At 26.6% G+C, this 6,000-nt stretch overlaps 1 non-coding gene across 1 annotated transcript; it reads left to right on the top strand.

Moving 5' to 3' along the window:
- Positions 1-1,149: 1,149 nt before the first annotated feature.
- On the top strand, positions 1,150-1,256 carry LOC115711804 (small nucleolar RNA R71). The gene has a single exon (XR_009687053.1). It is a non-coding gene; the product is annotated as a small nucleolar RNA R71 (small nucleolar RNA).
- Positions 1,257-6,000: the final 4,744 nt, after the last annotated feature.

Below are 6,000 nucleotides of genomic sequence, written 5' to 3'. Positions count from 1 at the left end.
TGATTTTCTTGTGTTTATTTGGTAATTTTAGGTTTTGAGTTTTAATTAATGATTTATTTTATTTTAATTTAATTAAAATATGAATATTAAATATTTATTATTTTATTTTGATTTTAAACTTTTTTGTTTTATTTTTAATATTTAAATTGATTTACAAATAAAAATTAAAAATTAAATGATCTGGACTAATCACATAGTGGCACGTGGACACTAACCTGGCACATAACGGTCAAGTACCTACGGGAGTTCCACACTAGTGACGGAAGGTATTTTTACCGCCACAAATACGACTTAGGTATTTATCTGCTACTCGGCATAAAACTTAGATATTTATGCCGCAAATTACTCCATTATTTTTGTAAAAGTTAACTTAAATTTCTGTATTTTTGTAAGTTTCCCTTTTGTTTTGCTTTAGCTTTTATTTATTTTCATGTCAAATACTAAAATAACTATCTTAAAAAAATAAAATATAGATTAAATTAAACAACGGTGCACATGTTTAAAAATTAAATATTTAATTTAAATGATGTTTTTTAATTTTCAAAAATAAAAAATAAAAAAATATTAGAAAAGATAATTTTATCGTTAAATTATGTATATTTAAAATTAATAATAAAAATTTTTAAAAAATATTAGAAAAGATATTTAAATTATGTATATTAGGCAGTATTTAAATTTACAAAATCAATACTTACATAAACATAAAATAATAATAAAAATTTAATCAAACACTATTGGATAGATGTACCAATTATGACTTTCCATGTAAACCAAAAATGTAGGATTGAATTGAAACTTTTCAAAAGTATGGCTCTCACTACAATAAACACACAAAACTTCCTAAAGATGACCCATAGATGAGGAAACATTATTTTGACCCATGCTCATAGTCTTCAAAGTATTTGAAATAGAAGCTACTTGGGCAGCCAAATCGGTAATGGCATCAACCTCAATAACACCAGCAACCTTCTTTCCCAAAGGTGCTCCGGTAGTAGGCCATTGGTAATTGTTGTTGAAAATTCTTTCAATAATGTCATAAGCCTCATTATAGGACTTAGCAAGTAAAGCCCTATTTACCGAAGCATCACCAACATTCGAGTATGAGCGTTTAGACTGCTGTAAAATGTTTCCATTTAGATGCAATGAGAAATGCAATGGTGAGGACATTTCGGCAAAAATTCCTTGAACCTCTCCCATGCCTCATACAAAGACTCGCCTTCACATTTTTGAAAGGACGTTCTCCGTTATCTCCTTCTGGAGCTTAGCATTCTTAGTGGGAGAAAAATACTTCATTAAAAACCGCTCCGCTAATTCTTGCCAAGTTGTAACTGACATAGAAGGCAAGGATTTCAACCAGGCTCGAGCTTGATCTCTCAAAGAATAGAGGAACAACTTCAACCTCAAGGCATTCTCTGTAACTCCAGGAAATTTGAAAGAATTACTCACTTCCATAAATAGACAAAAATGAAGGTGAGGATCTTCAGTGGGTGCACCACCAAACTATCCCACGGTTTGAAGCATTTGGAACATAATCGGCTTCAATTCAAATTGTGAAGCCTGAATTTCTAGCCTCACAATGCTTGGATTGAGCTCATTGAAAAGAAGGGTTGCATACTATCGAATGATTTGATCTCTATCATCCGCCATGATCACTAGATTTTGACCATTGTTAGGGGCCAGCCCCCTCTGAACTCGTTGTCCATCTCTTTAGTTATCCATCATTTCTATTTCCCCTTGTGCTCTTTGTTGTGCTCTTCTTCTTTCTCTGAATGTGCGCTCAATTTTAGGATCAATAGGAAATATATCAAGATTAATGAATTTTCAGTACTCGTTCATGTACTAGAGTAAACTCAAAAAAGAAAAATACAATCCACTCAAACAAGGTTAGAACCTCAAACCAGAAATAAATTACAAAATAGTTGATGATACACAATTTTTAATTTCAATCCCCGACAACGACTCTAAAAACTTGTTGTGAAAAATATATATACGCAAGTGCACATAATCGGCAACAAGTAATATAATGATAAGTTGAGTATTGTCTCCACAGGGATTATAAATTAAAATAAATATAAAATCAACTAGCTAACAACTTAAAGTCTTTTGTCAAAAAAAAAAAAAACAAATAGATGATTGATGAAAGTAAAATAAATTGGTAACAGTGAAAATATGCTCGGAATAAGACGACAACTACTGAAAAATTAACTGCAAGGGAAAGTATCGATGGAATGGTAGACTTGAATAGCTGATTCCCCCTATGTTAAATTTGTCCAGTTTTTACAGCATTACTTACTTCAGCAAAGTTGCACAGAGTTAATAGAATTCACAATATGTTAGTGAGGTTTTTCCAAAACTCACTAATTCAGTTCTACCACTTGATTCAATATATTCCTATATTAAATCAGGTTGTGGAACATCATTTACATACCAATTCTCAAGTTATGCAAGGTAGCAAAATATTCCTATCTTACTAACTAAGAACAACCTAAACATGGTAATTCACTTGCATCATTCAAGTTGTAACTACTAGATTTAGCCTTTTCAGAATCAAATCTATACTTACAACCAATAAGTATAATTAAATGACAATAAACTCACTTGAATAAAAAAAAAAGTCTACATTGCCAAAATCGTGCTTAAAATTAATCATACCCAAACATAGGGGTTTATAGTCACTCAAGCCTTAATAAAATTAGCTCATACTTACTTTAACTACAATAATCCAAAACAGAGTATAATAATCCATGGGTACAAAGTCCTTCTATATGTTCACTTCAGATCTTCCTTCTTTTCCTCCTTCCTTTTTTGTACTTTTTTTTTTTGCAATTAATTTTTCTCCCAAAAATGGCACTTGAGTTAATGTTCTTGATGATGGTGGTTGTCCCTTTTTTAGTTCTTAGGTTATTAGGGTACAATACAATACCCTAAAATAGAAACCCATTTCTTTCTATTATTGGCCCACTAGTCTTGGTCTCTTATCTCCACAACAGCAGCTGGAATCAATTTAAGTGACTGCCACATGGGTGCTGATGTGGATGGACAAAATTCTCTTTGTAACTTTGACCACATCAGTCTAGAATGTTGAGTTGTTATAACATTCTATTAAGCAATTCATCCCGAATTCAGCTTTAATTTTCCTTTTAGCCTTGCATCATTTCCATTTCCCTTGGCACTTTAACTTTCTTTCCTAACACAAACAAAGTTTAATTAAATAAACACAACTAAATATAACTAATTTACAACAGTCAAAAGTTAGTACACTTACTAGAAAATAAAGACAACATCTAACTAAAATTAATTAAACACACTTTCATTACTCTTTTCATGATAATTTCAGTTTGAATCCACTAAAAATAACTCTATACCATAGAGTTATCACTAAGCTTTTTGTTCTAGTTGAGTTTACTTTTCTACATATGACCTTTGTAAGAATATAAATTTCCTATCTAGTATATTTAGAAGTTTAGTTAAGCATTAAGGTGGCATTTGGTTGGAAGTAATGAAATAGAATGGAATAGAAAAGAAACAATTTTTATTCCATTTATTTGTTTAGTTGCATTTTAAAGTATTGGATATAAGAATATTTTTATTTAAAGAAATATATTTCTATTTAAAGAAATAAATTTCTATTTAAGGAAATAAATAAATAATTGATTTTCTGATAAATGAATATTTTATATTCATTGAATCTGGACAAAATCAATTATGTAATATTCTATATATGGTCAGATTTCTATATTCATTACCTGATTTGATTTCCTGAATTAATTGTCAAAATAATTTGACAATTAATGTCGCGCAGATACTGATGGAGTATCTCACCTATAAATATAGGGTCTCAGTCCCCGAGCTCCTCACTCATTCTGTTCATAATAGCAAATTCCATCTAAAGAGAGTTGAGAGAGCGAGGAAGCCCGATTACCCACATCAATCGGTTTCTTTTGCAGATCAAGCTTATGTGGGACTAAAGCTCAAAGATTCAATGGCTGGAGGTATTTCGATCCTATATTCATATAGTATATATGTTCATTTATTCCGCATTTTATATATACACATTCATATATTTCAGTTTATACATTTAAATTGTCTAACAGTTGGTATCAGAGCGGATTATATATCTCTGCCTTGATTTTTTTTTTTGAGTTTCATATATATATATATATATGGGTGACTATTCAATGGTTACATTTTTATTGTAACCATATGGTTCTATTTTTCTTTAACCTGTAATAGCAGGTTACTAATAGGTAGACTTTCTTTTTTTAGATTTAATTAATTATAATTAACTATTTTCTTAAAATAATTAATTAAATAGACATTCCTTTTTTTTAGAATTATTCAATTATAATTAACTATTTTCTTAAAATAATTAATTAAATATTTAACAAGACCTCTTTTAGCAATTAATATTTATATTTAAATCCTTACTTGAATTATTTTAATAATTAAGCCATTTAATTATAATATTTACAATAAAATTTATTTTTTTTTTACAAAAATTAAACTTCTTTTGACACAAATTAAAATTCTCTTCTTATAATAAATTTTCAAATAATTAATTATTTTTAAATGATATTTAATTATTTTGTTACAATTATATGAACTAAGTATGAGGTCTCAAGCTAATCAATCGACAACAAGTGCAGCCATTTTCTTTCTAAAAAATCCTTCAACTTATTTCATTTTTTACTTTTTAAATATTTAAATAAAAAAATTAAATAATTAAGTGTAATAATTTAAAATTAAGATTACAAGTATAATAAAATTTAAATTATGAAATTATATGTGTATAATTTTAAATTATAAAAAGTTTTGCTATAAAATTTTAAATAATTTAAGTATAAAAAAAATAAATTGCTAAAAGATCCTTATATAGTAATAAATTGAAAAAAAATTAATTAATAATTATAATTAATTTAATTTTAAAATATAATTAATCTTACTGAAAGTTTTATAAGGAAATAAATGATTAGGTTACTTTCAGGTTACAAGTTATTTATTATTTATTTTTATTTAATTTCCAAATTAATCACAACCATTTAATAGTAATCCAATGGCTTAAAAAAATGTAACCATGATGGTTACAATAAAAATGTAACCATTGAAGCCTCTTCCCTTAAATATATATGTATATATATATATACATTTACGGGGTTCTTCATTTATAATATAATATATATTTTATGTATATATACTTTCATATTATATAATCCCGATTATATATATTCATACTCAATTTTTTATATATACATATATACATTCATATTCATATACATCTTCATATATATAATATATATATATGATCGGTTCTTAATTTATATATATATATTCATATTCATATAATTCTGATCATATATATACATTTAATTTAATCTACGTATATACATATATATATTCATATTTTAATTTTGTTTATATATATTATATATATACGTAAGTATTGCTGTATATATACGTATATATATATTTTTTATATATGTTTTTATTGCATAAAATTGTGTGTAATACTCTCTTCCATACATTAATGATGATTTTATGCAGTATATATTGTATACGAGTATATATATACATGAAAGTTTTATGCTTCGGTTCGTATTTTTTCCGTTTTCATTTTTGGTATTTATTTTGAATTCTATATGCATTACTATATTCATAAGATATTATAGATCGATTTTGTGCATCAAAATAATTTTAATACCTTAAAATCTGAAAACTTGGAAAAATCCATTCGGACCCGAAAACACTTTTTGAAATTAAAGTATACATTTTGCGTGTTTTCGATGCTTGAAATCAATATAGATCTATTAATTTTTTTTTTTCATTTAGATCATTTTGGAATTGATTTCATGATTTTTAGAAGTTTAAGGAAAATTTATTATGTCGTTTTTCAGGGCAGATTTTTCAAAAAAAAAAAAAAGGAAAATTAAGAAAAATTTAAGAAAATTCCGAAATTTTATTATTTTGATTTATTTTTGGAATTTTATTTTATTTTCTTATTTT

The sequence above is a fragment of the Cannabis sativa genome, chromosome 3 (genome assembly GCF_029168945.1).
Source record: "Cannabis sativa cultivar Pink pepper isolate KNU-18-1 chromosome 3, ASM2916894v1, whole genome shotgun sequence".
In the NCBI taxonomy this organism is placed as follows: domain Eukaryota; kingdom Viridiplantae; phylum Streptophyta; class Magnoliopsida; order Rosales; family Cannabaceae; genus Cannabis; species Cannabis sativa.
The sequence above is the reverse complement of the archived record's forward strand: the minus strand, read 5'-3'. Positions and strand labels throughout refer to the sequence as shown.